Here is an 11,913-nt window from a genome sequence, read left to right as displayed (position 1 = left end):
TTGCTGCTTTCTCACAGGCAAGAGCTCCATGTAAATCCTTCCTGGCACACAGCTACTTCTTCTAAGGTCAGAAACAGCCACCGGGACATGTGATCAACAAGACCTGATCAAGCAATATGCATATCAAAAGAACCCAAGGTCACTTTGGGGTTTCTGGGAAACACCAGAATTTACCCTGACTTTGCTTAGTTTGAAGCAATGTTGGGTTAAATGCAGAAAAACATGGATCTTCCTTGGAAGTAGCCACATGTCAGAATTTTCAGCACTAGCTTAGGGGTGAGTGTGGTGTTTTTTTATCAGTGTAGATGAACACTCTATCATCATAGGTATTCTCACATATTATACAGCATACTCAGTCTGCAAACATTTGAAAGCAGAAACCTTTCCCCCTAAATCTCAGTCAACCATTCCTGTGTGCATTACTTAACTTGAACACTTCGCTGTAATTATCCCACTGAGCTTCTCATCTCATTATCGAAATCCTCTCTTGTTCTAACCCTTTTACCTCTCAGTGAACCGTTTCAGATTCTGGAGGCTGTGCTACTCTGCTCCTTTGAAAGTGCATATGAAATATAATTCAAGTAGACTCGCAGAGGAAAAAAAAAGCTAATCCACAGGGAAAAAGGAGAGAGAGTTAAGACAAAATTTAGAGGACATGAAATGCTTAGTGATCAGAAATTGCTGGGGCATTGGCTGGCAATTTGAGCAATTAGGGACAATGGTGGCTTAGGCAAAAATTCTCTTGCTATACCTGAACGTCAGGGAGAAATTTTCCTCTGTCACACTTCCTAGGCATAAAGATTGTGCCTCAGCTACGACAGGGCCAGTTATTACTTCCACTACTACATTGGCTTCCACTCATTCAAAGAATTAGTCTAGGCATTTCATTACATTAAACTCGCTGTAAAATACAAAATGCACTGTAAAATGGAAGAACAACTTACACCACATGTCTTGGCCAACAAGCACATGAGCTGTCCAGCCAGTGTGTAGCTAGCTTAATGTTTTGGCAATATACCAGCATAAAAGCAGGTTTGCAATTGCAATTTAGGTGAAGTGCTGGCATTTGGGCAAAGGTGGGAGAGAGATGATCATGCTTGTTTACTGATTTGTCTGGGGAAAGGTGCTGGGCAAATAGCTGTGTGCCTTCAAGTCATTTTTGACTTATGGCAACCCTAAGGTGAAGCTATCACTGGTTTTCTGGGGCAGAGAGTCTGTGACTCACCTAAGGTTACCCAGTGGGTTTCCATGGCTAAGCAGGGAATTGAATTCTGGTCTCAGAGGTGTAGTCCATAGTCCAAACTACTACACCATGTTGACTCTCATTTGATAGGGTAAATAACACTCATGTTACAAACTGGAACTTCAGCAAAACCCATGGCACAGTCCTACAGAACATCTTTGGAAGAAAAGACTATTTACTAGGAAGAAAGGAAAGAGGGAAAGAGAATAAAATGCCTGCATGAGAAATCAATATGGAAAGAATGTGAAATTGGGAGAGGGAAGGTAAGAGTGGGCAGGCCAGTGGTCTGGGGTTGGTTCCCTGCCAGGAGTCCAGCCACGGGACCAGAAGAAGAAACATGCCAGGGTATGATGGACCTGAGCCATCATATCTTTGGAGAGTGTCTACCCATGCCCAGTGTCAACAAGGTTGTCACCTTCCTCTTATAAGAGCAAGGCAGCACCTCAGTTTAGGGCCCCAATATACACTGGCAGCCATGTTTGCAATGTCCTCTCTGGATACATAGCTGAACTCCAAGGAGAGTCATCTCAGGGAAGTGCTCATGAAGGAGTTTCACTCTAAATCCCCTGAGGCATTCTTTCCTACTACCACACCATTTTCTCTGACCTTCAAGGTCATGGTGACCCAGCATGGAACATTTCAATCAGATGCTCCCTTCAGTAATAAACCCACCAAGGGAACAACAACATCTTATTTGGCTAATTCAAAGGAGGTTATTCACAAATTACATCCATATTTGCATATGCATATCAGTTCCCAGCATGCCTGGGAACAAGTAATGGTCAGGTTAAGAATCCCCTCCACAACTGCATAATCATGACCAGGATAAGGAGAGCAAAAGAGACCCCTGTACCTCCCTGTTCCTGTCACTTCCTGGTTTCAGTCCACTTGTGGAGATCGAGGTGATGACATCAAACCTTGGCATCCAGTCCTGTGCCCGATGACCTTGTGAATGGCACCGCCTGCACTCTGACAAACGTATCAATATCCATATCCTAAGACCTTCAGCCAGCACCAGACTGGAGCCCCAGCATTCTGATGTTGGACTATACTTTTGCCACTTAGACTAATCCTGTCCATTACCTACCCTATTCTTGTGCTCACAATTGATGATTTTGCCTGTATTTGAACCAGTCGTGTTATATTGCCTGCATTCATGTGTTTCGTTTGTATTTAAAATGATTGTCATGTTTTGCCCGCATTCATGTACTGTGGTCCCATTTGCCTTATTGGAAATATTGCCTGCATTCCGTGTTGATCCTATGAGTATGTGTGACTGTTACCTAAGAAATGTTTATATCTTCGACCAAGGTCTTTGCTAAGGGAAGTACGCACTGGCTCCAGACCATTGCAAATTCAAAGAAAATTCAGCACCAAATCTCTGGGCAGTATGATTGGGAAAACTCAATTTTGCGGTGTCCACTCTAAATTCCCCATTTCCCGGGGGGAAATTGTTTCTCCTAGATTTGGCCCTGTTGGTCACCCCCCATATTTTATATCAAAATATGAACATAGAGTTTCTGCACTGGGTGACCTAGAATTGACCCTGCTGTGGAAGCCAAGGCTCCTAGTAAGATTTGCAGGAGACATTATCAGTGGTGCTAGCAGAGGGAAGGGGGCACCACTGATAGGATTAGTGTCCTCAGGAGAATCCTTTTGTTCACAGAGGAAGTCAATGGATTCAGCCAAAACCAAGTATACACACACACACACACACACACACACACACAAAAATACATGATACAACATTTGTTCAAGCTAGTGAACCCTAGTGCCAGGTAAGAATGGGGAGAAATTACTGTCCAGGCTTTAAAGCCACCTCATACTCAAAAATCAAACTTTCTCCTACAGCACTACTTACTCTGACATTTGTCTCCTGCCTGGAGACCCAGGGGAACATGAGGATCCCTGGAGACTTCAGCCTATGCCTTGTGACCTCATCACCCCAATCTAAGAACTGCCAGTTAATGGACAAAAGTATGAAAAGATTGTCACCCACTTTTTCTCAAGGGGTATATAGCCACAATCTGCAAGGATTTGTATTAGGTTTGTCAGGGATTTATGGACCAGATGGTTTACATGATCACTTGCAGGTATAATATTAGGAACTGCTGAAATCCCTCTAGATGATAGACTAATACTATGAGATTTGGCAACATGATGGCTATTGAAGAGCCCTATGATCAGGGTGCCACATTGCAGGTGGAACTCATGCAGGTACTAATTACGTAGTTTGGCTGATCTTACGTGCTCTTTGGTGGCATTCTCCTCTCAGGTTATTGTGCTGTCCAAATAGCCTCTGGTTCAATGGAACAGAAGCCACGATGAAGCCAAGGGCATGAGGCTGAATCACAGAATGTGTTTTCTTCTTTTCCTCCATTTTCTTCCATAATATGCTTGTGTAATTGGGAAGATAATGAGGAGCAATGAGATTTTTAATTGTGCCTGAGATTGCCTGGTTGTTGAGGACAAGCCAAAACATAAACCTTTCCATCAAGTGAAATAAGAGGGCTCTGTGTGAACCACAGGGCAGATTTTCACCCTGCTTCCTGCATGAAAATTAAAAGCAAAAAAGTAAACAAGAATGATTAGAAGCATTGCCTTGCAAAGCATTATTTTTACCTGCTGGTTTTATGTGACACTGGTTTTGACAGATTTAAACAGAAGTTAAGATGCTGATTCTGTTGATTGCAAGATCGGCAGGTTGGCAGTTCGAGGCCCAAGTGCCGCATGATGGGGCAAGCTCCCATCACTAGTACCAACTCCTGCCAACCTAGCAGTTTGAAAGATGTAAATGCAAGTAGATAAACAGATACCATCTTGGTGGGAAGGTGACACCATTCCATGTAGTCACATGATCCACAGTGTTATCTCTGATAATACTGGCTCTTTGGCTTAGTAACAGAGTTGAGCACCACCCTTACAGTCAGCATGATTTGACAGTCAGCCATGTGAATGATGCTGGGCAGCTTCAGGACCACACTGGAATATTCTGGTTAGTATAGACCCACCCTCAGAATAGTGTGGACCAGTGCTTAAAGTGTTGGACCTGGGGGGGGGGGGACCAATGGCCAGTCACTCTGCGCAACTTCATCTACATTGTTGTCCCTCAGATAAGAATTCTGCATCTCCAAATGAAATTTTCTTTCAATCTTCAAATTTTAGAAGGATCAGAATTCTTTTTTGTAGGGCATTCCCCATATAGCTACACCCCTGATGCCAACTTATGTTCACTGGAGGAAAGGTGGACTGTAAATGTAACAAGCAAATGTAAATTAATGTGATTCTTTTAATTCTTACAATCAAAGAGGATGCAGAGATAATGAAAGAGAACAGTGGGAGGAGTGGAGGATGAGAGAGACATTGAGAAAGTGGGGACATTACAACAGATTAGATGCAAGAGACGTGAAAGAGGATGTCTTGTCAACAGACAAGAGAGAATAGAAAGGAGGATAGAAGAAACAAGGCACTAAGTGCCACTTTTGTGGAGTATATCCCAAATTACATTGGGGCAGGAAACAATATTTCTGTGTAGAAATATTACATAGAACATTAGTATTTTCTATACAGAAAATGCAGTTTTCTGTTCAAAACAATCACATATGAATTTTGTGCAGAATAAGTCCTGAATTGCAAATAGGTTTTGAAGATATGTGGTTTTCAAAGATCTTCTCAGAGTGGAAAAACAATTGCTGATACTACACATTCCTTTCTTTGACAAGAAACTTAGTGAAGAATTATCTCCTTCTTTGAAAGAGGTAAGAATTGAGGGGAAAAGAGTATGCAGCACAAAAAGGGAGATTCTAAAGATGGCCAAACTAAACAGTAACAGGATTGATAAAATCAGGGGTTATTTTATATAATTAATTTTCAACATTTGAACAAATATATTTTTGGCTAAAATAGGCCTCCCATGTCTGGTTTTCATCTGTAAAACACAGGAGGACATGCAGACTATAGTTTGGCATTTGCTTCAGAGGCAACTTGTACTGGTTCCCAATCTGCTTCTGTGCTTAATTCAAGGTAGTTGTTTTGGCTTGCAAAGCTCTAAACAGTTTGGAACCATGGATGCATCCACACTGCAAAAACAATCCACTGTGACACCACTTTAACTGTTATGGTTCAGTGCTATGGAATTCTGGGAACTAGTCTTGGGAGCTATTTTGCCTTCTGTTGGACAGCTCTAATGCTACAACAAACTATAAATCCCACACTTCCATAGCATTGAGCCATGGCAGTTAAACTGGTGTCAAACGGGATTATTTCTGTGGAGCCCATGAGCTCTGAAAGACTGTCTCCTCCCCTATGAGCTTATCTGGAATGGTCAGGTAAGGCCCTATTCCATGTTTAGCCTGGTAAGTACATGACACAAGATGTTCTCTATGGCAGAATTTTGATTGTGGAACTCCCTCCCATGGAGATTCCCAGGGGAGTTCAGGGATGGGCAATTCCATCCCTACTGAGGCTGAAGAAGCAGCCAAGCCTGCACTGTTTTGTAGAACCTTTGGTCCTTAACAATTTGATTATGTATGCATGTAGTTTAAGACAAGATTTTAAAAGGTTGTTTTTTTTCAAGGGTTTTTAAAATTAAATTAAATTAAATTTTTTTGCTGTGTATCATCTCTCCAAAATCCCCTAGTAAGTTAGAGAGATGAAGCTGGAGAACACCCAAATAGACTCTCTAAATATCCAGAGAGTTAAACATTTTAGCTGTTTTTCAACTTGTCATGTGCAAAAATTCCAATATGCTTATATATTTTTTCCTTTTCAATTGGCCCAGAAGAGTCAAGTGATTTCCATAGTGCAGTTATAAAACAGTGTGGAAACTGTGCCTTCTAATTGCTGCAGTTCCTGGCTACAAGGGCCATTTCCTCTAATTTTTCCTTTTACTTCAGGGGTGTAGATGTGTTTGTCTGTTTGTCTAAGCCTATGTTCTCTTGTGCTTACACACTGTCAGTGGGTAGAGCCACCCCCTTTCTCTCTTTTTTCCTGCCAGTTCCTCTTTCCAGAACTTGAAAAAGTTACTTTTGGGTATAACAACTCTTTTGCTGGATGGAAAATTCTGAAAGCTTTAGGCGGGTTACAGACCGCCATTTCTGACGTCCTCAGGATGTCCCAGTTTCAAAAAGGGGCGTCTTTTCTAGACACCCCTACTCCTATTACGGACAGAGTCCATAACAAATGGCGGCGGCTGTTCCACACGGCCGCCGCCATTTTGACGTAGCGGATGCTGTGCTTTCGCATGTCGCATGGCGGAAGTGATGCCGCGAGTGCACGACTAGCGCCTCATGGCGTCTCTTTTGGGCCGCAAGAAGGAGCGCGATTTTCGCGCTCCTTCTTGGCAGCATCCAGGAACTGCGCCGTTTGGCTGCTGCGGTTCCTGGACGCTGCAACCGGCGGCAGTGGCAGACCACTGCTTCTCAGCGGTCTGTAACGCACCTTAGTCAACTAAATAACTGGCTGGGAGATTCTAGGTCAGCTACAAAAGTAATGTTTGCTTCCACTCCCTGCAGTGGGATGGTGAGTGGAGGAACAGATTAATATTTCCCAAAGGTCCAGGGCTTTTCAAATCAAATGCAGGTGGATTGATTTAATATGGGAAACCCCATAGTCCAGAGTTTGTAAGACCCTAGCCTGGTTCTTGATGACTGGTGGTCATGGCGGTCTCCCATTCCTAGGATTGCCATAAAGGAAATTTGACTTTAGGGCAAAACAGATGGGCAGGAAAAAGTGGCTTGAAGCTGCCTTTTCTGAAGCCACATTGAAACCCCACCAACTGCACCCAAGACAGCTGGAGTGCTCATGTCATGACCACATGATATGGCTTCAAGCCAGGAAGAAACGGGAAAAAGCTGCTTGTTTTTGAAACAGCTTTTCTCTGCATAAGGTGCCTAGAGGGCACTTTCCTGCTGGCTTCAAGGCATGTGTCATCTAAACGCCACATCTTCAAGTCAGCCTGAAAGCATTTCTTTTTGCTTATCTGTTTAGCCCCTTTGTGACAAATAACAAGAACAAATGGCTGCATGTAATCCTGGAGTCACAAGCTCTCTCCTACTCTAACACTACTGATAGAAATAGTTCGTATTGCTCTGTAGTTTTGAACTCAAGAAGGCTGTAAGTTCTGGCTCCACAACATGTGTAGATAATTTCTAGCTCTCAGTGTAATTGCAGGGTGAAAGATTTCTAGTGTAACACTGCTTAGTTGATGATAAGACCTAAAGGCTTACTAAGAATAGTCAGTATTCTTTATAATTAATCTGGGACTGGAATCCAGGTGTGGAGAGAGTTAGATAAGAAACAACAACAACAACAACAACAACAACTGCTGCTACTACTGTTAACATCCCACTGAAGGCCATACTAGCTCTTTGTAGCACTTGCCAAAATGGAAATACTATATCACAGGTTGGGTATATTTTATCTGGTATTCCAAAATATGAACTACTCCAGAATTATCCACATGGGTGGCTAAGACAGTGGATTCTTTGCTTTCTGGTGGTTCAGTGTACACAAACTTTGTTTCATGCACAGAATTATTTAAGATATTATATATACGATTACCTTCAGGCTATGTGTATAAAGTGTATATGAAACATAAATGAATGTCATGGTTAGACTTGGGCCCCATCTCCAAGATTTCTCATTACACATGTGCAAGTATTCCAAAATTCCCTCCCCCCCCCCAAAAAAAAAAACCCAGAAATCCAAAACAGTTTTGATCTAAAGCATTTTGGATAAGGGAGAGACATCCTGTAGAGACAAGATGGAAGCAGAACTATACATGAATATCAAAATTAGATTTCCGATGGCTTAAATGGAACTGTAATATAAGCAGCAGAAGTACAAAGGGAGGTGAAATATTCAAAGATTCATGGTGGAAATAGTAGAAAAGTGGCTGGCTGATTAAGATATGAAGCCACCTTACCCTTTTGAAACATTTGGTGGGAGTGGACCTGGGAATGAATTTAGCTTCTCTTGAGCCGAACTGCTTTTCATCAGTACATGCATCATGCACCTGATCCTGTTCCTACAGTGGAACATGCATTTCCTCAAATGAACCAAATACAAATGTTTTGCATGTAAAAGTAAGTGGTTGATGACATGAATCCAGAAACTTTGGTAGAAGCAGCTTTGTGCTAGAGTCCAATAAACAGTCAGCTGTTGTTATAAACAGGATAAAACTGTCACGAATATGACTCATGCATCATTGCTCCCTTTGTAGGCAGGGAGGGAATGCAACAAGTGGTCCAATAACTGAACTCATTAAAGAGCCAATTCACCTCCCACAGGAGGCCAAACAGATTTGCTAAGGCTCTACGTTTGCACAGAAAATGACATTTTGGATCTCACTGATACCTCTCTAAAACTGGTAGCACCTGGATGAAGGGAACTGGATGCTTCTCAGGTAAAACTGCCAGTGCAGCCTTCTCATTCTTTGCCACCTGCTTTCATTTGAGTAGAACAAGTGAGGTGCTTAGATTTTAACAATGAAGAGTGGAGTGAGAAATTCTAAAAGTAAGGAGGAAAGCTATTTATCAGATATACTCACCCACCAACACAAACATCCTCTTGTTTCTACTGCTGGTTATAGTAGAGTCCCATTTAAGCAATTGCAGAAGGCCATTTGGAAAAAGAATTGTATGTTAGAAAGATGGGATACTACTTCATAAGATCTTAGTACAGCATCAGTCAGTATGTCATTGCAGGCATACAGTTAGTTATAGCTTAGTTCTCACTGAGGTGGCAAACCTCTGTTCGAGCTATACAGCTTCAGATTTGCAGTTGAGGGTGCATCCTGATGAAATGCTCCTTCATATTTTCTTTAAGATCCATAGAGATAAATAAAATATTTTGAAAAGCAAAGAGGCAGCTAAATCTTTCTCCTTCTTGTCTCATTTTGAATTTGGAGAGCTGTGTTCTCTGTCTGTCTGTCTGTCTGTCTCTCTCTCTCTCTCTCTCTCTATTTTACACGTATGGAAAAAAATATGCAAGTCCTCACTTGCAATCTGAAGTCAAAATAATCTAGACACAGGTTTCCATCTAGCTGCCTTTCTTTGAATTGCCTTTTTCTATTCATGTTCCATATTTTTGCACAGGTGTGGAATAAATGTATGAGTTTTCTTATTTGTCTGAGTTTAGATTTTTTTTCTGCCTTTAATTGCCCCCGTATATCCTTTCATTTAATTTTAAAACTTTAATATGTTTTAGTGCTACTGCCACCCAGGAATGGCATGCTTTGGGAAATGCAGGCTGGAATCCTATAAATATTTACCTGGAAATAAGTCTAACTGAATTCAAAGGTGTCATTCTGAGAAGAGATTGGTAGGAATGCTCTTTTCTAAGCTAGATCTGCTACATGTATACATTTAGAAGGAACTGCCTACCCAACAGAGGGTCTTACTTGAGATTAAGGCTGTAATCCTGGACACACTTTCCTGAGATTAAGTAAGAAGGTTTGAAGGCAAGGGGTTTACTTTTTCATAATTGTGGACAGGATTGCACTGTACGTGCAGGACATGAATGCTCCCTAAAACCTACTGTAAGAAAAGCTTGAGTGACTGGTCAGATTGATCAAATGTATCTCCTTTCTGAAACCTGGCAACTTGTCTTTATACTTTCAAGGGTTGTCCTCATCCCACAGGGTCACTGGCACACTTGTACTCCAGAGAGTACAGGAAATATTTCAACAGTTCCACTCAGCCAGCTGGTCCTTACATGCCCTCTGTCAGGTCTTTCCAGCTGAAACATTCTTCCCAGGTTGCCTCATCTCAGCAGCGGCTGTCCTTAGGCTGTCCCCAAGGATGACAGCTGGAGTCCTTCCTTACCTCCTTCCATTCAGAAAAGCTGTTGGTACATATTGCTGCTTTCTGCTGCCATACAGCTCTTAGTTCAGCCTATCTTGAACAGAAATCTCAGTATGATCTCATTATATTGCTCTTTTTGGTGGCTATGCCCTCTTATTGGCACTGTTAGTTTACCATTATTAATCTTTAAAGAGTGGTGCCTCTCATTAAATGGCAAGTGAGATAAAATCTATTTTTATGGACAGAGGTCTTGCAATAGTTACATTTTAAACTAATCTCCCACAATCTTCCTAGTCACTGATTTGTGACAAGGGGCTTACAAATCACTAATTCTGGCCTGTTACAGACTGCCAAAATAAAGCTGCTTCGAGTCTCTTTGGAGGTATGCTGTTTAAATGATGCATGCATCCTAAGAATCTGGAAGCTGCACCAAAGCTACACTCCAGTGCTTAGGAATAGAATGTGGCTTTGGCACGACCTCTGGACTCTTAGGACCCATGCATCATTTAAATAGCATACCTCCAAAGAGACCCGAAGCAGCTTTATTTTGGCAGTCTGTAACAGGCCTCTGACTTGCTGGTATTCTTGTCTGCAGCAAACGTGGGGGAAATCCAACACTGTTGCTTCTTCACCATCAGCTGGAGAAGTTCAAAATGAAGCATGTGGGGGGAGGCGTCAAGGAAAATTTGGGATTCAAAGCATATCACTGAAACAAGGAGAAAAGTAACTTAGCTCTCAAATTGGTTCAACGCTTGAGAAATTACAGAATAATAAGTTTAATGACATGCAAACTGAGCAGTGGTATGATCATGCTACAAGACCTGTCTTTATCCCATAACCTCTGCTTTGCTATGGATAGATTTTCTGCATCATTCTGTTCATTCATTTTAAGCATAACTTCCCACATTCTCAACAGGTGTACTGTTTTTGCCTTCCCTTAGATATGGTAAGTGAGAAGAGAAAACAATGGAAAAAACAGTATAAGGAACAAAGATAAATGACAGAGGAGCAAGTGAATAGCAAAATGATAGGTAAAAAGGAGACCTGTCCCCATTCTGGCTCATGAAGACTTTGGATTGAGCAGTTATTCCACTATAGATTGTTCTGCCTCTTATTGACTACACACCACTTACGACCCAGTAATATGCACCTTATAATACAATGTATTTTAGAGTAAACTCTCACTGTGTTTATTAGGGTATGGGTAGGACTGTGGCTTGATATTATAGGCTAACTTTTCATCTTCAGATAGAATTGTACTGACTGTTGCTGTACATTTGGCCAGCAGAGGGAACAACAGACCTTACTCTTAGGAAATATAAAATACAAAGGGGAAGCAAGAAGGGAAAATGAGTGATACATCCTTTGCTGTGAATGTTTCCAGTGACCATACACTTTAAGCAAAAAAAGACATGGCTTCACACATTAATCCTGTACATTGTAAAGTGATCTTTTGAGGCCCCCTTGCAGGAAATCCTTATAAGATGGTGTGTTGTAAATAGATTTATTAGTCATCCCTCACAGTCTTAAAGGCTCACCACTTGGGTTTGAGACATGTGTTGGGTGACTCACCAGAGATCCTGACACAGGACTCAGAAGCTGTGAAAATTTCATGCTAGGAGATATTATGAAAGGGTGCCGGGGGGGGGGGGGGAGAAATTGCTGCTATCACAGTGCCTTTATAAAAATGTATGATGCAACAACACTTGGAATTATTTACATGGGATAGACGCTGCATCTTAAAAAGAATATCATATGGCTAGAAAAGGGGGCAGAACAGAGTGATCAAACTGGTGGGGAAAATTGAGTAACTCCCATAAAAGGAAATATTACATTGTTTTGAGGCTTTGTTTTATACTAGTATAA

Source organism: Sceloporus undulatus, chromosome 1 (assembly GCF_019175285.1).
Source record: "Sceloporus undulatus isolate JIND9_A2432 ecotype Alabama chromosome 1, SceUnd_v1.1, whole genome shotgun sequence".
In the NCBI taxonomy this organism is placed as follows: Eukaryota; Metazoa; Chordata; class Lepidosauria; order Squamata; family Phrynosomatidae; genus Sceloporus; species Sceloporus undulatus.
Note: the sequence above shows the minus strand (reverse complement) of the source record.